The sequence below is a fragment of the Triturus cristatus genome, chromosome 7 (assembly GCF_964204655.1).
Source record: "Triturus cristatus chromosome 7, aTriCri1.1, whole genome shotgun sequence".
Taxonomy (NCBI): domain Eukaryota; kingdom Metazoa; phylum Chordata; class Amphibia; order Caudata; family Salamandridae; genus Triturus; species Triturus cristatus.
The window spans coordinates 444,117,232-444,137,598 of NC_140590.1; the positions used below are offsets into that span (position 1 = coordinate 444,117,232).

Below are 20,367 nucleotides of genomic sequence, written 5' to 3' on the forward strand. Positions count from 1 at the left end.
ACATTTATTTGCCACATTGAGTATAGTTAGCAGTGTGGCTAAGTCAATATTCAATTGATGTTTCGCTTTACGCTACTGAATTGCACCTGTTATATAAAGGCCTTGTTGGCTAATGTGCCTCCATATTGGATTTCGTAATGCTTGCTGGATTGTCTGCTTTGCATTTATGTTAGGCCCAGTCCTGAAATCGCCTGCCTCAGCAGAACATTGTATCTTGTTATATTTTCTGTTCAAGCCCAAGGTTGCTGCCCGACTTGCTAATGAGAATGAGACAATTTCACATTCCATTGTATGTATTAAATTCTGCTCCCACATGGGAAGATGCTGGGTTGCGGCACAGCGGCCTTGGTCGCTGATAACGCATCCCACTGGCAGGTGCTGAGATCATCTCTATGTGCCTCCTTTGTTCGAGTCCGGCCGGTAACTTTCCACAAGTGGGCATGGCCTAGCTTCTTGAGGGGTTTATCATGAATTAACAAACACTGGAGTGTCGGTCCCCCTCGGCGTCCATCTTTAGATGCAGGTCTGACTGGATGCTCTCTGCAAAGATTTACTAATAAAGCCTGTTTGTATTCTCTACTGTCTGACCGATTCTTCACTTGGGTAGGCATAGCAGGTGGTTACGTATAACCTGTGGGCCCTTTAGAAGGGACCGTCCTTCAGGCGTAGTGACCTAAACACCTCTAAATTCAGTATAGGGGAGCCCTGGCTTCTGGAAATTGGATCCTGTAGACCAAAAGAAGAAGAAGGGCAGAATAGCTGTGAAAGCAAAAACTGCCGAAAAAGTAACTGACTTGGCACCAGCCCTGCTGGCCTGTTTGCCTACTCTCGACAATTGTGCCAAAGTCATCTCACCCTGCAAGCTGCTGATCCTCTAAAGACTGGGTGACCTGCCAATACTTCTCTAAAGACTCAGGAGCTCCTGCGGAACTGCAGAGCTGTTGCCCTGCATCTTGCAGGTACCAAAGACTGAGCTGTGAGACTCCAAGACTGTGAAAACCCGACAGCACCACTAGCCCGAGCTGCCAGCACTTCTTTAAAGGCTCAGGAGCTCCTGTGGAACAGCACAGCTATTTCTCTGCATCTCGCAGGTACCAAAGACTGAGCTGTGAGGCTCCAAGACTGCGAAAATCTGACAGCACCACTGGCCCTCAAGAGACAAAGTCCACCTTGGACTTGTCCGCTGTGGACTATCCGACAACGCCTGCAGCCTCTGTTTGCAGGCACTCTCTACCGTGAGTGCTCTCAGTGATGAAAATCTGAAGCCTAAAGACACCTCTGCACCTGTCGCCCCTGGTCCGTGGAGAAGCGGACCAAAGGTGTCCCCACATCCCTGAGCATCACAAGAGTTGGTCCCTCCTGTTGGTTCAGCCTGACTGATCCCTGGTCCGAACCTGCAGCCTCTTTTCTGATTGATCGATCTCCATAGACTTGCATAAGGCACTTCTGCATCAGGCTGCTCGAAGTGAACTGTTGGTGCTGCCTTGGATCCTGCCCCATACCCACCTTAAGTCCAGAAGAGGGATCAAGGAAGTCGCTGTTGAGTGCCCAAATGATATACATGTTTTCTTCCTAAGTTAACATTGCTGTGAAGTGCCTCAATTATGACAAAGTATCAAAAACCTGTTTCCTTCAACCCTGCTATTTTTAAAAGTGCCTACCTGATTCTGATGGTCTTGGTGCCTAAAGTTATATAAAGATACGTGTTATATTTATAAATTAGTCTAGATCTCCTCATTGAGTTGTGTGCATCATTTATTGGCTATTGTGTGTATGTGCAAATGTCTAACACTGCTACCTGATAAGCCTATGGCTGCTCGACCACACTACCCCTTAGAAGAGTACCTTGGGATTGCTAGAGCAAGCTCCTGTCCACTAGTAAGGGAAAACCTGGACTCTTTGCACGTTATACCTCTTTTTGGCATACCATTTAAAGAGCCGGCTTCCTATAGAAGTTTTTATAACAAATTCAAAATCAAATTAAGGTAGAAAACACTTAGGGCCTCATGTAGGAAGCCAAATACCGGTCGGTAACGGCCGATTTTCGGTAATTATACCGTTACCGACCGGTATTTTGGCTTTTGAGATGTAGGGGGAGAATTTCATGATTCGGTATTTACCGAATCGGTAAAAATACCGAATCGGTAATATTACCGATTCGGTAATATTACCGATTCGGTAAATACCGAATCATGAAATGAGATATAGGGGGAGTGTGTGGTGGGTGTGGGGATTCGTTATTTACCACCAACTAAAGGTTGGTGGTAAATGACGAATATGTGTAAAAAAGCATTTTTGTGCACGTTTAAGTGTGCAATGTGGCAGACATACATGCCCTTAGGGCATGTATGTGCGCCACATGTGCACACATGGCCGAATCAGGGGTGCAACAGGGTGTCAATGTGACACCCTGCCACCCTTGCATGTGCTCCCCCATTACCGAATCGGTATTTACCGATTCGGTAATGAGGCATACCTTCCCATCAATGGGAAGGTATGCCTCATTACCGAATCGGTAAATACCGATTCGGTAATTACCGAATTTTTCCGATTCGGTAATATTTACCGACTCATTACCTACATTGCATTTACCACTTCATAAATACCGAATCGGTATGATTCGGTATTTATGAAGTGGTAAATGCCAGCCCACCTACATAAGGCCCCAAATATCATGCTACAACTGTGCATAATAACAACAGGCAGCCCAATATTAGGCAAACAAGCAGTTCAATCACAGCAATACAAAAGATCAGTAAGAGAATCTGATGCTCAGAAAAGGGTATCAGATTTAGTTGTCTATAGTTCCAGCTAAACTGCAAGGCATCTGGAAAGAATATGAATCCCCAATTGTTTGAACACTAAGTTATAACACACAAGAGTCTCCTTGGCCAACATCCTATCACACACATAATCAGGGGTCTATTGTCTTTCTCCACTATTCACATTGTAGACTTCAACAATTTTCAAATATCCCACACCAAACCTGGGTATGACATTCTCTTCTCACACACAAGCCACGTTGAAACATTGCTGAATAGGTCTTTCATTTAACGCTCTGGCCATCTATGCTCTTCTGTCAAGGTCTTCTTTTCAGGCTCTTTCTCTAGCTCTAGTACAGTAATTTCTCTATTCTACAACTAACAAAGTGTGTGAATACCTGCAAGGAACGTCATGGTAGCAGAAAATGGAAACCAGCATTTATGCAGCATGAAGAATTATAGGCTGAAATTGCCAACTTAAAGTATTAGCAAGGGTACACTTTTAATCTGCGTGTGCACATTTAAACACCAATGAATATGGATGATCAATGCACTGTGACTCTGAAAATTCAGTGGCCATTGTGTTATGAAGAATCCCACCCAACTACAATGAGTTTGCATTAACTGTTATCTCAGTATGTAACTTAGGGTCCAAGTAAGCCCTTTCAGTTGCATTCTCAGTAGCCTGTTTTATTTCTTTGAAACTCTGGTCACATTAAAGCGACCACTGAAACTGGACATTATTCTTTGTCAATTCTCTTAATGGGGCACTCACTGTAGCAAAGTTGTGAATGTATCTTGAGCAATAGCTTCCCATGCCCAGAAAGGATCTCAGCATGGTAGCATCCTGGGGGAGAGTAAATGGATGGCAGTGCTTGCAACTTGTCAGGGACTGGAGTCATTCCCCCATCAGAGAATATGTGCCCAAAATACTTAGGTTTAGTTTTGTGAAACTCACACTTTGCTGCAATCAGAGTGAGACCTGTATCAGTAAGTAACTGGCACACTTGGGTAAGCGCTTTGTTGTGTTCATTCTGTGTTTTCTCAAAAATCAGTATGTTGTCACTGTAATTCAAAGCATATTTAACAGGTTGGATTGTTTGGTGAATGCCATCCTGACATATCTCAGCAGCTGAAGATACTCCAAAACTCACTCTCTTATGTCTGAACAAACAAACATGAGTCAAAACTGTCGTAATATATCTGCAGTTCTCTTCCAGCTTGAGTTGATGATATCCTTAATTCTTGTCAAGGCAGGAAAACACTTTGGTTCCGTTAAACTGCATGATCATGTCAGCTATGTGTGGACCAGGGTGACTCTCTCCCTCTCAATTGCCTTGCCTGCTTGGCGCATGCTAGAAATGGGGGTCTCTAGTTGGCGGAGGTAGGTAACTTTGACCGAATAGGAACCCTTGCTTCTAGTCAGGGTAAGGGGGGTAACACACTCTAGATAACCCCTGCTCACCCCCTTGGTAGCTTGGCACGAGCAGGCAGGCTTATCCTCAAGGCAATGTGTAAAGTATTTGTACCAACACTCACTGCAACACAGTGATAACACCACAAATGGACACCACACAGGTTTAGGAAAACAAAGTATTTTTATCTAAGTTTCACAAGACCAAAACGACAAAACTCCAACATATGCGCATTTAGAATAAATCACTTTTCAGGCTGTGATCAAAAATATCTTTGGTAATCCTTTGGGTAATCAAAACAAAATATCACAGGCACAGTTCTCTATCGCATCCGCACGCAGAGCGCTGTGGTTAGGGGACTTTTCCCCACGGGACTGCTGGCTCCGTGGTGATCGATTGCAAAGTATGCCCCCAAATGCTTTAAGTTCAAGCACACAGCGCAACACAGGCCATTGGAATCACCCCAAGCGGTGATTCGACAGCGAAAGGGGACTTGGAGCAGTCCTTTGCAGACACGCAACCTGCCCCGGGCAGGCGACACACACAGCAGCTCTGGACTTCGGTCCGAGAGTTACCTGGGGGTTGCGTTCTCTCTCTCTCCTTCGCGGCTGGCGTCCTGCTGGGCGGCTCCGTCGGCAACAGCTGATCTTCGCTGGAGAATCCCGGTTGCCAGGCAGCACCTCGTAGCCGTTACGGCACTGCTTCTGTTGCGGGGATTCTGCTCATGCACAGAACTATGCACAGGAAACCAGGACCTCAGTGAATTGTGGTGCACCAAAAAACTCACCTCAGTACCTAGAACCCCTATCCGACTAGCATCAGTGTCTCATACATGCTCCCTACTATATCAAAGCTACCAATGATTAGACAACCCAGAACAAGCGACTATGCGCTGCAATAGCAACTACAGCCATAAGGACGCAGAGAAGAAAAACAATCCATAATAAACCATATCACAAAAAGGGTCAGTAATTCAAAATGAAGCCTTTTTAATTGTCAAGCTAGAATGAACCTATAAGTCAACTATATAGGTAGGTTTAAACCGTCACTCCCGTTAACCGGAAACAAGAGTGAGGGTGTTGTGGACAAATATAAGCACTACTAAGGTGTCTCAAACATGAGCAAAAAACCAAAGGAAATGATGGATGGAGTGTTGAACATTGCAAGCACTCACCCCCAGTCAACTGATCTGGGTTTAATCCATCACCGTTCTTTAGCCCACTCTGCCACCCCAGTTCAGACATGGCCATATGCAAATCGGTCTGACCCTGTGCCTCATGGGAACTGGGGTGGCAGAGTGGGCTTAAGAACGGTGATGGATTAAACCCAGATCAGCCGACTGGGGGTGAGTGCTTGCAATGTTCAACACTCCGTCCATCATTTCCTTTGGTTTTGCTTTGTTCGCCATAAGTTGGCAGGGTATGCTCAGACGTGAGTCCCTAGCTCACTTTGCCACTGGATTAAAGCAAGCCTGGCTGAAGACGGCTGAAATGCCAGAAGCCGGTCCTAGGAAGCTTGTTTCCGGTCCAGGGAAGACATGGCTTGGCAGTTCGGGCTGGACTGTTCGCATGAGGCACAGGGTCAGACTGATTTGCATATGGCCATGTCTGAACTGGGGTGGCAGAGTGGGCTAAAGAACGGTGATGGATTAAACCCAGATCAGTTGACTGGGGGTGAGTGCTTGCAATGTTCAACCCTCCGTCCATCGTTTCCTTTGGTTTTGTCTCAAACATAAGACCAAAACGTTAGGTGCGCCATGTTGCGGGGATTCTGCTCATGCACAGAACTATGCGCAGGAAACCAGGACCTCGGTGAATTGTGGTGTATCAAAAAACTCACCTCAGTACCTAGAATCCCTATCCGACTAGCATCCGTGTCTCATTTGTTCTCCGTACTATATCGAAGCTACCAATGATTAGACAACCCAGCACAAGCGACTTAGAATACTCTCAGGAATGGTGGGAATTAAGAACACCTTTTCGTTGTTATTCTCATATCAGTCCACAACGTGAGTAATCAGAGACACAGAAAAGTTTAAAATGTTTCTTTTTAACTACGTGCTCTAAGATGCAGTATTTTGGCTAACATAAGCAAACAAAGGATTAGAAATAAAACCATCAGCATTGTTACAATTCAATAAAAAACAAAGGAAGAAATCAAATTATAATGATAGTGGAAACAGGTCCTATAATACCTTGTGTACCACCCTTCCCTGGCTAATAAGCTAGTTTTATAATAATAATAGAAGGTCTCTAGGTTTGAATGGGGAACCCCATACCTCCAAGATCAGCTTAGATGAATCACATCACAGGATCAGCACTGCTCTCTGTGTCTGTAAATGTTTTCTCCAAGTGTGCCAGAATCATACATGCAATGCAATATTAAAGGCACCTGAGTTTCAGATATTTGCAGCTGTGTGCTTGTTGTGTCTAGAGCGTGGGCGATCAACCTGAATTCAACAACATACATTGTTATTTGACCTTGACGGTTTCTGCACACAGTGTTCAGACTAAGGTTGCGGTGCACATCTAGGGATGTGAAAAACAGACCATTCTCATATGAAGACAAAGCAAGCAAGCAGTTTTACTTATAATAACAGCTACCTGTAGTGTCGTGTGCAAAGGCAGCAAAGTGGCAAGATGGTGTTAACATCTAAAACGCTTATGCTAACATAGCAATGTGTGCAGGCAAAACCCTGTCTCCACTACATCCTCCCTTGATCGGACCACGAACAAAATAGGGAAGTAATATAAGAACGCAGAGTTCAAGTTCGAGTGAGACAGAACCAAGTTCATATATTGCCAAGCCGTATAATTGGTAGTGAAAAGTTCGAAAAGTTTGTTGGGAAAAATTAAAAACCAAAAAAATCTATCAGGGGCGCTATATAGCCCATTCTGGAGCAAAAAAATAAAAAGTTAAAAAAAATCGAGTTTGTACGTGCGGAAGATGGACAACTGTCAATTCAATCCATGAATGTATAGGCACAGTATGTTGCAACAGGAAGTCATTGTTATCTTCAGTAAATGATTCAGCCATCCAATCTAATAATGTAAACGAACATACATGTTCTTCGATTACCGGAGCCTCTAGCACCAGCAGAGGACAACTTGCGTGTTCTTCAAGATAAATTCGCACCAGGAAGTCATGGGCTGCTGCATATATATCCCACTTGCCTAGGATTCTGTGTGCAGCTGCACAGGCCATGATCCCGATATCAGAACAGTCCAACTCATGAGCCACTAAGGGACTCATCAGTTGATCATAATCCGGGGCAGGAGACGCCGTGTTTGACAGGCACAAATCCAGAGCCCATTCAAATGAACAATCTAGGCAATGGAAAACAGGTTGCACGCAAATAAAGTATGAGAACCGGAAGGATAATCCATAGGCTACACTCAAAGTGGCAAGAGGTAGTGTTCCATAATATTCAAGCATCCGGTTGCAGAGTTGAAGCAGCCGGAGCAGACTGTTGTGTGACACAGATCGTGCAGCCAATGCGGAGCAAACAAACCAACAGCAGCACACCAGCAGTCAAGGCGAGGATTAACGGAACCCCGCCAAAGACGCTGGAAAAAATAGAATGAAAAAATGCCAGTATCACACCAAATATTGTTAGGAACGAAGTCACAAGGCCGGAGCCCACAACTTTGAAAAAATGCGGCAAGCCAGTTGTTGACGAGGCATTGAATATAGTGTGAATCAGAGCACCAAAATGAAGTGGGAGATCAGTATTCAAAAGAGCATGCACCTCGGTGCGGGTGTTAGCTACGTGAAGGACAAATGTTTCACAAGAGGAAGTTAGGGCGACTTCTTTTGGAGACAATAGAGCCCTTATTCTGCTCATCTTGTTGAACTCTGCTTTCAAGGTTGGTATGGAAGGCCAGATGGATACATCGAGTCTCCCATGCAGGGGTGGGAAAAGCACATTCTTACAACAGACTACTCATTGGGAGACAGTTACAATGTACTGAATCCCTGCTAGCATCTCGCAACACGCCTCATTATTTAAAGGCAAATAGCTACCGTTACCTAATAACGTTAATGTTGGAGTAATTGCTGGCACTGGATTTCCCTTCATAATGCAAGCTAAATTCGGGGTGTGAACATTGCAAGCGCCATGCAATTGGATGTTCCTACAAACTATTGAGTGATTAGGTGTGGAAGTGCACTCCTCTCCTTTTAAATAAACCTATTTACCTTCTCTCATGCACCTGTATGTAAATGGAAGTGACCAAACTTCATGTAGGAAAGCGGTAACTAGTGGTTCATATCTACCTAAGGCATAGTGTTTCATACATGAACCGAACTTAAACAATGGAAAAGGTAGTGTGATTAACCCATGGATAAGCCACACAGCTGACAGCAAGCACTTTTTCCAAATTTGAATGATCAATAGCTCTTAATCTAGAAGCAGCTTCAATTTGAGATAATTTCCAAACTTCGTTGTAAATAGCATATACCCATCTTTTGGACCTGCCACCCACAGGGCCCTTAACAAAATCATTCAAATCTACATTGTCAGTTAATTTGGACAAATGAAGCTTCACTGAGGCCATAGTGGAATGTTTAAGCTAGTTTTGACATAATTTTCCTACTGAATAGGTAGTAACAGAATGGGAGGATTCAAACCAGGGGTCAACCTTAACCTGTGTGCAGCCTGATCTCAGCCCCAGAAAACGATGTTGACATGAGTCTGAGGTGTTTTGCCATATTAGCCATCCATGGGGATCTAAGTTGGAAATATTGAAGGATGTATTAGTAATTAGTGACTGCAATTCATCAAGGGACAGATCTGTGTGATCGTCCCAGGAAGGATAAGCACCCAGATCAGGAATAGTAGGGGCATTCATCTTTTAGAAGTAGCCAATCCAAAGCAGGTGGTCTGAAAAATAGTAGAATTAAAAAATAGCATATGGTTCGGCATAAGGCACGCACGATGCAAAGCATCAGGGCCTTGCACCTGCCAGGCTTTAAAACCCCAAACAGATTTAAGATCAATGGTATCTTTCCACAGCTCTAGGCCCCTATAGCTAATTCATCCATAAAGGACTACGAATACAGTAATTTGGTGTGTGTCAATCTAACTTTGGAAGCCGATTTAGCAGACATTTTAAAATAAAAGGCTTCAGGTTTAGATACATTGAAATGCCTAAAATATGTAACTTTTTTCACTAGAGTTTTGGAACTGCCTTCAATGGGAGCTGGGCAATGTTCCCATTGTGTATAATTAACAACACTTCTAAATGTATTCGTTTTATGCAGGAAATGATTGCCATAGTGTTGGGAGCAAAATAACTCTCCATAATTTGCTGAGTCTAAATACAAATCTTCATCATCAAAAGCAGCATAATATTTCAAATCAGAAAAAAGAGCCTCAACAACTTGGATATCCTAATCATCAGAACGTATGTCTTGTTTCACAACATCCCCCATAGAAACACGAAGTACATTGGGGACATTAATCACCTCTGTAGGGCCATGAATTTGAAATTTTACAGCATCTCATACAATTCCATCTAACACAGGCCAGGCAGTAATATTAACAAAAGTCTGGTCCCTCTTTATGATGTGTGATAAGGAGTGGGGTGCCAAAGTTCCATCAATTAATCTAATTGCAGATCTTTCAGTTAGATAATGTCCATTCACTAGACGAAAAAAGACAACTACAAATCCAATCGACATGAACAAAAAATAGATATGAGCACAAGCCAAATGTAAGTCCAAGGGGTAATTAAAAAATGTCTTTTAAACCAAACAGCAAAAATAGACATTTTTGTTGGGGCATTCAATATTGTAGAGTAAGTGTCAAATGAAAAACGTGACTGGTCAACTGAACTTGTCTGCACACCAGGCAACAACACATCTGTGGGATAGGTATACGCAGTATCTTCATGGGGACCACCAGCCGGTGGAGTCAATAAAGGATTAGTAACTGTATGCATCTCGATGGCAATGTCAGGCCTGTTCATATTTGCCGGAGCCAAAACAAAATTCCTCAGCATTGCTGGACAAGAGACCGGTGGAGTCGTACTAAGAAGAATCGGCCACTCGTATTTGGACATTGTCAATGGAGATGTACCTGTTATCCTTGCGACCAGGAAGTGGAGGTAAAATGACTGTTCTTGTACCCTGCACGCCAAGCGCTGGAACAGGTGCACGATAAGAGGGGCCGAACTCTTTCTTGTTCTCCACCATCTCACGGACCAGGTCACCGACTCGAGGTAGCCAGCCAACTACCGGAATCTGAAGTGCAGCATCAGTTGTGGAGGGCAAGTGTTCCTTTGCAAGACTGCCTTGAGCCTCTTGTAGATTCTGTAACACAGCAGAATGATCATCTACGTCAAAGGGTGCGGCCGACGCCGCCATGTCTAGACCATCAAGGTCCGGGACAAACTTTTTTATACCAAAGAGCATTTTGTATGGGGTCCGCCCACCCAGAGACCTTCTAGGGAGATTATTAGGTGCACGTTGAACGCTATACAAATGGACCAACTAGTTCCTGCCAGTACCTAGAACCCTAGCTGTCAAGGATTGCTTTAAGTCACAGTTCATTCGCTCCACAACAGAATTGCCTTCAGGCCTATATGAAGACGAAAATTTGACTTGGACCCCCAAAGATCTCATGGCATCCTTGTACGCCTTAGAGGCGAACGCTGGACCCTGGCCTGAATGGAGGGTACCACACGCAAAAATTCCCACAAAGACACGCAAATCCCTGATGACAGTTCGAGCATCAGCACTCCTGTGTGGCCAGACCCATAGAAAACGTGTGCATGAATCCACTGCAACCATCGTCGTTAATTCTCACATAGGGAACTTTATGAGGACTTAAATGATAAGAGTATTTAGAAGGGAAACCTCTAGGGTAATTACCTCCCTTCTCTGTTGCAGCAATGGTTGCCAAGATGTCATCATCAATCTTACTTTTGGATCTTGTAACTGCTGCTGCCATATATGTTGCCACTGCTGTATTCGCTGCTTCATCAGCTAAACTGTTGCCAACAGCGTGTACCTCCATGCGCTGGTGACCAAGAGTATGAGTTACATTCACGAGCGCCAGACATTTAAATTCTGCGACTCGAACCCAAAGCATTTTATGATTGATTCTGCTACCTTTGGAATGACGATATTCATTTTGAGACCAAAATAATAAATTGTCGTTGAAAGACTGAACACAGTAGTATGAGTCACTTACAATAAGAGTAGTCACTCGAGGATCAGCAAACTCTAGTGCAAGCACCAGAGCACGTAGCTCTGTCAACTGGGTGGTACAATCACCCAATGTCTGCGTACGCATGACATCAGACTTGAATTCTCCATTTACAATAGTACCAGCCACTATTGCGCAGGCCGCTGAATAAGCATGCTTCGATTCCGTCGCCGGTTGTGCCGAACTGTCAGTGTAAATGATACAATGGTAATCCTCAAGCGGTCGCAAGGACAGAGGAGCTGGATGAACAAATTCATACTGCAAATACTCCTGAGTCTGCAATGAGGCCACAAAGATGAAAGTGACATCCGGAGACGTCAAAGAAGTGGCCCATTGTATCCAACGTGGATGCAAAGCTTTAGAATTAGGTACACTGGCCTTCGTCACAGCCTCAAGGGCAAGATATGGTGTGACCCTCAACATGCGTTTTCCTTGTGATAGCGCTCTCTCTTTTAGAATAGCCATCTGAACTGCAGTCAATACCTTCTCGGCGGTGGAAAAGCGCATTTCAGCCGAAGTGTACAAGTGTGACTTGTAAGCAGTCGGTACGGTATCCCCTTCATTAAACGTCAAGCACGTGAAACCCACTGCGCCAGGCACAATTCTGATTACGAGGTTTGTGTGGTTATCACATGTCAATAAGTATTTAGAAGCAAGAAGATCAACCTGCAAAGAGTGCAGTATAGCTGAATGTTCTGGCAGTCAGCAAGATTTGGTAAAAGTAGGTTGTACCAAGGCATATAGCGGCTTGATACGCTGGGCATAATCGGGAATGTAAGTATGCCCGAAATTTTCAAAACCCAGCAAAGATTGTAGTTTTTTCAGAGTTGTTGGAGCGCGCAAACATGCGCATTCCTCCAGGAAGTGAGGTGCTAAACCTCGTCCTTCGTTGTTGAGTTCATAGCTCAAATACATCACTGTGGACTCTGCAATGTGTGATTTTGCAAAGTTAATTTGTAACCAAAGTCCGCAAACATAACAATCATGCGGTCAACGCGACACAGATGTGGCCACAATTCGTCGTCTGTGAGATAAATATCATCAACATACGAGTACGCATCAGGGTTAATGCTCTCTAACAGAGAGAATACACGTGCGACAAAGACTCCTGACTGTTTTTGTAGCCCATGGCTAATCTTCTAAACTGTTTTTGTTTGCCGCCAGCAGTAAAGGCTGTCCATTGACTACTAACAGAGGACAGGTTATGGCTATAAAAGCCATTGGAAATGTCAAGTGTGGTCTTTTTTTTTTTTTTTAACAGTTCCAACTACTTTATTTTCCAGTAGAACATTGTTATGTGGGGGTTGCGCCGAGGACAGCTGCTGCCTGGGTGTTCTGAACAGGCACTCTGGTGTGCGTCTTGGCCAAGTGATTGGTGTATTCCTGGGATGGAGACATGGTAAAGACTGTCTCCTTCCAGAGATCTGTGGTCAAGTAGCTGTAGGTCTTTGAGATAGCATCAAAGGTGGCCTTTGCAAAGTTGCCAAGCGTGACTGTACAGCCCCTGGCCGAGGTGTAACAGTCATCGATACCAGCCATCATCAGCAGCTTCTTGGGGACCGGCGCAGACACAATGCCAGTACCGCGGGGTGCAGGAATCAGACGCAAAAGAACAGAACCACAGCGCCCAGTCACCTTTCAAGGCACTGTACGGGGTTTGCCGATCTTATTACCCCAGTAACCTCGTTGCACAGGTACAATGGACAACTTGGCGAGAATGATAGCTCCCCGAATAGCAGTAGCAACCTCCTTAGAACACTTCACACCCAGCCCAACATGGCCATTGTAGTCTCCGATGGCAACAAAAGCCTTGAACCTGGTACGGTCTGGTCTGCTTCTGGACCAGCATGATCTTCAGAACCTCATCCTTCAGAGAAGAGGCCAGGAAGAAGCCAATGATCTCGGACTCCTTGATTGGAAGCGAAAAAAGATAAATCTCCTCCAGAGACTTGATCTTCATGTCCTTGACCAGCCGACCTAGTTTAGTCACCTGCACCCACTCTTTTTCAGCTGCCTGCCCGCGGGCCCCGTGGCCTCGTCCACGGCCCCGCCCTCTTCCACGGTCGCAGCCCCTGCCTCCAAAGCCGCCTCGGAAACCTCCCCTGTTTTGCCCGGCGCTGTCCGCCATTTGGTGATCTTTAATAAGCGTCAAGTGTGGTCTTAAACCTTTTTCTCATGAGACTATCAACGAGGGCAGAACTGTGGGTGTTTTGTACTGTGCACGGTCGACAATGAGAGTTCAAATGCCGATAATCCAAAACTAGGTGGTACGACCCATCAGGTTTGTTTACAATGAAAAGAGGATTATTCATGTGTGACACACATGTTTCAAGTACAGCTTGATATTCCAATTGTTCAAGGATTTCTGCGACGTGAGATCTAGCTTGCCGTAGCATGGGATATTGGGGTTGTGGCTGTGGCATAGACCGTAACGGAATCTCATGACTTGCCGATAATTTATCCACCCAACATGAGTACGGTACAACGCCGGAGCAAGCACTTGTGCCTACTCTTCTGCAAAGTTCTGAGCATGCTCCTTCGGCACTGTGTGCGTGAAAGATGGGAGGATTACCTCCTCCCTTCTGGGAGCGGCCAAAACGAAAGCTGGGGGCAGTCCACCTCTGCTAACAAAATGTCATATGTAGAGGTCTGATTTTCCTAAAAAATCCTTTTTATATTACGCTGTGTGTCACCTTCAATTAAAAGGACTATATCATATAGTCTGTCAGGAGGAGCCACTCTAGTGTCAGCAGTTGCTACAGTAATAAATGTGTCAGTTGCTGTCGCCTTCAGATATGGACGCAGTGCTTGCCACACTATTGTAACCTCTGCTGCGCTGACTAGCAGCGTTAGTGCCCATGTCAGGTTCCGAAGCTGTGTTCTCACTCTTTCTTTTTCTGAAATGGAGGTCGTTGACGTGCAAAGTCGTCCTGCTGACCTTTACCATCAGCCAGGCGGGGCTGCTCACATCCTGGAGGGGCACCCTGACCTCTGTCGCGTTCACCTCCACCTGCTTGCAAGACCGATCTTTCCTGTGAAGAACGAGGAGAACGTTGATCAGGAACCTGAAATCTATCAAGAGACCTAATTCTTGTGCAATCGCGCAATTCATATGTGCGTTCAGTAGTCACTGGTATTGGTGACACGGGACGTGACCCCTGTTTCTGTTGCTGCTTCCCCTGTTTCTTAGTTTTACAATTGTATTTAGGTAAAGCTGGATAGTCGTCTTTAGTAGACTTAACCGTCTGAGTTTGCGGTTGCGCTGTTGTTTTAGCAAAAGTCTTAACCCCCAAACTATTGCAGCCAATGGTCTTATATGCCTCCGCAATAATTCTTGGCAACTGCCGGGGTTTATCGATGTCGGCGACGAGGCGCAGCTCATTCGACACCTGAAAGTTAACAGCATCTCCCTTGACGTTAGCAAGGATGAGATCAGTAACTACATCGAACACACCGACAAGCCTCATTCCCAAATCAACCGCCGCCTCCGGACCATGCTCATCCTGAACACGCTTAATCACGGAGGGCAATACAGTCATAGACGGTGTGCCGAAGCACTTTGCATAGACTGCTGTAAATACTTTACCCCAGTTTTCACAATCTGTCACTTCCGGGACTAAGTCTTTCTGCAAACTAATTGTAAGAATCATGTGTTTCTCCACAGGAGTATAATTAGGAAATACTGCTACCAGCTGGTCAAATTTCTCAGCAAGCCAATAAGGCATATAGTCATTATTCTGGGGGCGCTTGCCCATTACCGAATTAACCATGACGAGACTAATAGTGATCTCGGCCGGTCCAACTGGTTGCGTCGCAACACGAGGTGCCCCACCTGAACATTGTGCGAGACGTATTGCACCAAAGCCCTATGCACCGCAATCAAAGCGGTATGTAGTTGAAGTAAGTCATCCACCGGGCTTGCTAATATCGTGGATGAGGTGTGAAGCCGGCCAAGACTGGCAAAGTGGTCCCAGGAATGGACAAGGGACCTAACCAAACCGGAGTTAAGGTGTGGGGGAGGGCGCCATTGAACCAAATACGATGCAGCCAAGCGGAAATCGGAATTTCGTGCATCCTATATGGCGTGCAATTCACTGGAACTGCCGTAGCAGTGAATGAGTGGAACGTCTTATCATCCGCATTCACCTCCGGAAAAGTAACCCAAGAGTAAAACAGCTCATAGGGAAATGATGTATCGGCACTCACTACAAAGATAATTGACATTCCATCGTCTGGCACCCCAAACTGCGTATGACGCCGGAGAGGTGTGCGACTATGCCCTGCAATAGCAACTTCAGTCATAAGGACGCAGAGAAGAAAAACAATCTATAATAAACTGTAGCACAAAAAGGGTCAGTAATTCAAAATGAAACCTTTTTAATTGTCAAGCTTGAGTGAACCTATAATTCAACTATATAGGTAGGTTTAAACCGTCACTCCCGTTAACTGGAAACAAGAGTGAGGGTGTTGTGGACAAATATAGGCACAACTAAGGCATCTCAAACATAAGACCAAAACGTTAGGTGCGCCATGTTGCGAGGATTCTTCTGCGCATGCACAGAATTATGCGCAGGAAACCAGGACCTCAGTGAATTGTGGTATACCAAAAAACTCATCTCAGTACCTAGAACCCCTATCCGACTAGCATCAGTGTCTCATTTGTTCTCCGTACTATATCGAAGCTACCAATGATTAGACAACCCAGCACAAGCGACTTAGAATACTCTCAGGAATGGTTGGAATCAAGAACACCTTTTCGTTGTTATTCTCATATCAGTCCACAACGTGAGTAATCAGAGACACGGAAAAGTTTAAACTGTTTATTTTTAACTACGTGCTCTAAGATGCAGTAATTTGGCTGACATAAGCAAAAAAATGATTAGAAATAAAACCATTAGCATTGTTACAATTCCATAAAAAACAAAAGGAGAAATCATATTATATAATGATAGTGGAAACAGGTCCTATAATACCTTGTGTACCACCCTCCCCTGGCTAATAAGCTAGTTTTATAATAATAATAGAAGGTCTTTAGATTTGAATGGGGAACCCCATACCTCCAAGATCAGCTTAGGTGAATCACATCACAGGATCAGCACTGCTCTCTGTATCTGGAAAGGTTTTCTCCAAGAGTGCCAGAATCATGCATGCAATGCAATATTAAAGGCACCTGAGTTTCAGATATTTGCAGCTGTGTGCCTGTTGTGTCTAGAGCATGGGCCGATCAACCTGAATTCAACAGCATACATTGTTATTTGACCTTGACGGTTTCTGCACACAGTGTTCAGACTAAGGTCGCGGTGCACGTCTAGGGATGTGAAAAACAGACCGTTCTCATGTGAAGAAAAAGCAAGCAAGCAGTTTTACTTATAATAACAGCTACCTGTAGTGTTGTGTGCAAAGGCAGCAAAGTGGCAAGATGGCGTTAACATCTAAAAAGCTTATGCTACCATAGAAATGTGTGCATGCAAAACCCTGTCTCCACTACACTTCTTCTCGGGTGCTCTTGATCTTGGGTGGTTTACTCGGGCTGGTGGCTGTGACGGGCTCTCAGTCCTTCTCACAATTCACAGCATGGGCTGGCGGCGGTGACACCTATGCAGCTTCTCAGAGATGATGTGAGAAGTTGACCTGGTTTATGCTGGTCACTAGTTAAAGTGGCCACCTTGCACCAGTACAATTGAACTCTTATGGTAGATAGGTTTAAGACAACCTTTTAAAGAAAGCTATCCTAGTGGTAGCTGTGGAGAGCAGCCTTCAGGCTAAGTCTTTAGAGGAATGTAAAGCAGCTTGTTTTACCTTATAATCTCTTGAATTACTAAATGAAAGGACACCACACAGGTATATATATCAAATATATATGTATTTATTACTAGATACACTCTACTAATCTCTTTATGAGATTAGAAGTCAGGAACATATGCACAAATCAACATTTCACAATAAATTAAGCACAAATATGGCTGGGGCCCTAGACCATATACTAAAAAAGAGACTTAAGAATAAGGACTTGAGAGGAGACAAGACCTAGGGCCTTCAGAAGCGCTGGGGGCTCACTAATCTACCCAAGGCAGGTAAGTAAAGGACCCACGGGAGACGCATGCAGTGTGAGAACACAGCCGCGGATCCCAATTGACTTCTATGGAGCAAGTCGTGGTTGGAAATTTAAGGTTTTAGGATACTTCGGGAGAGTCTACAAGCAAGTCACTTACAGGGTAAGTAGTTCTAGAGCAAACACACACAGGAGCACCGTAGTGCTGGAGTTACCTCACCCAGGGAAGCCGAGTGCATAGGTGTATTTTGGTGTCGGGTCGCAGCGTCATTTTCAATGGGAGCCAAAGAAGACTTGCTGCTTGTGAAGACAGGAGAAGTGTCCGGTGGAATCCAAGGATGGATTCAGAAGAAGGAAGACCTGAAAGCAGAGGGGACAGTGTTCACAGTCACTTGGCAGTGACCCAGGGCAAGGACGATGGATGCCCACAGTCGTCGGGTGATTTCAGGTGATCACGGGTATCTTGACTCTTCAGCCACGTGGTCCAGGAGGTGTCGACGACAACCAGGAGCTGGATTCGGTGTGTCCCACGTAGTCTGCAGCTTACTGCGGTGTCGATGACCAGATTGGAGCTAACAAGCCTTGGTAACAGCATGTCTTGCTGAAACGACAAAAAGTCAGCGGTGCAGACCAGCAAGGTCTGAGGGACTCACCCAGTGAGGGTAAGCCAGGGCAGACCTGGAGCAACCAGGGGAGCCCTTTGATACTGTAGAAAGGTCTTCTGGGGACCCATAAGCCAACCGGCAAGGGATCGCGAAGACGCCTCGGGAGGATTCACTCACCAGGAGCCCACGGTCACTCGGGATGAGGTAGGCCTCTGATCTTCGGAGGAAATCCTGCTGGAGGCTTGGATCACACGGGGTCCAATGCACAAGTTCATAGAATGTCGTGAAGGGGTTGCACTCGAAAATAGTGCCCGGTACCCAGGTATTGCGGTTCCTTGTCACTCGTGGGGTCCACTTGCCTCAGCGTCGCTGGGGACTCACAATGGCCTTAGAGAAGTCAGGAAATCCTCTTCCAGGGCTGCAGGGATTTCGGACTCCGGTGGGAGCGGGAAAGTTTGCGACCGTTGATGCAAAGTTTTGGTGTCTGCCAAGCAGGGGAGTCACTCCTTGACTCCAAGGGAGATTCTTCCGTCTTCCAGAGGTAGTGGAATGTCGAAGGTCCAGGATTCTTCTTCAGAGCATCGTCCAGGGATATCTAGTTTGCAATGGCAAGGGTTCCCTAACTTATACTAGAAGAAAGGGAGGGACTAGCTCTATGACTCCACCTATGGGAGGGTTAGGGGAGTGGGTGGCTACATCCACTTCCCTTTGTCCAGTTTTGCACCAGAGCAGGGGCAGGTAGCATATGCACAGAGGAGCCTACTGCTCCCCCAGTGCAAGACTTCAAAACACTCTAGGAGTGCACCCACCCAGCCCCAATACACTAAACCCTGTCTGGGAGGTGGTCACACCTCCCTGTGACAGGATGCCTATTGTTGGGCCTCCTCAACTGCGAGTTTTGATCATCAGCAGGAGGGCAGCCCAGTGTCTGTGACTGGTGGCATCCATTTTGTGATGCCAGGGCTCTTCAGGATTCTACCGTGTTTCCACAGTAGGTACATGTCTATCCCTCTAGAAGGGTGGGATCATACTCCCACACCAGTTACTGGTGTGGGGGTATGATTCCAAAGCGTTTGACACCAAACACGATATGTTTTGATGCAGCCATTCCAAAGTTAGCATTAACTGCGAGGTTATAATGCACTTAAGAGTATATGGTTTGACCGCATTCACAAACAGCCCCAGAGAATAGACTCTGAGAGCTGCAGAGGGGCCCTGCTCAGGCAGAGGCACCCCCTCACATGGAAACCAAGCACCCTGTCCTCAGGATTGATAGTGCCTGCCTTAGGGGAGACTGATAGGTTTAAATGTGTGTGCAGGGTGAGATATAGTGAACCTATATCTCTGTGAGGAGTGCTAACACTACCTCACCCAGGCTGCAGTAGCAGGCCTGTGGTATCAGATTTAGTCTGCTTCCCAGGGGTGGCATAATACATGCTTCAGTCCCTGGTAGGCCTGTGAAGTACCTATGCCCTTGGTACCTAGGGTACCATATACTAGGGGCTCATAAGGTACCACAGTATCCAATCACTAGTGCACCTAATATGCACTCCAAGTTGTTTAGAGAGAACAGAGAAGCTGGGCCCTGATTAGCAGGGTCCCAGCCAGATTATAGCCAGAAACCAGTGTAAACATCAGGAAAAAAAAGTGGGGGCAACATAAGGTGCAGGTCCTACTCTCCTACAGATGACGCCTCGGGCTGGTGGTGGTGATAAGTACGGAGCGCTTCGATGGTCACGCTGCGAGTTGTAGGGCAGTCAGAGCTGTGTTCAGACACGTACACAGTACAGGCCGCACAATGGTCTCAGTCAGTGATGCTGTGTGCGGCAGACACACGCACACAGCGCCACTTGAGACGACGCTGGAAACTTTGATATTCCTAAGTTCCCACTACAGGAGGCCAGCTCTCCTCATGCCATTGGAGATTTCCTTTAAGTACAGGACACAGCACACAGCAAAGCCCTTCTCCTTCCCATGGCAGAATAGCAACTGTAAGTCAGCCCCAGAACATAAAGCAAGGTCAGTCCTTCTTCTCAGTTTCTCACGCTCTTCTCCTTGGCAAAGGTTCTTCTTAATTCCAGGATGATCTAAAATACAGGGGTTTCAGCTCTAATATTTATACCCCAAATGTCTTTGTGCTCTATGTGTAAGGGGTCGTGAACCCAGTCCAAACCAGTTCTGGGTGCATTCTGCCAGTGCACAACTTCATCCTTTGTCAGTGTGGGCCAGGGTCTTCAGACATACCGCAGGAGGTGTAGCCAGTCTTTTGAGGAAGGCAGGCACAGCCCTAGTCAGGTACAGGTGCTACTCCTCCCGCCACTTC

The 20,367-nt window shown here is 45.7% G+C and overlaps 1 pseudogene; it reads right to left on the reverse strand.

The window, feature by feature from the left end:
* Positions 1-12,680: 12,680 nt before the first annotated feature.
* On the reverse strand, positions 12,681-13,515 carry LOC146809902 (small ribosomal subunit protein uS5 pseudogene; annotated as a pseudogene).
* Positions 13,516-20,367: the final 6,852 nt, after the last annotated feature.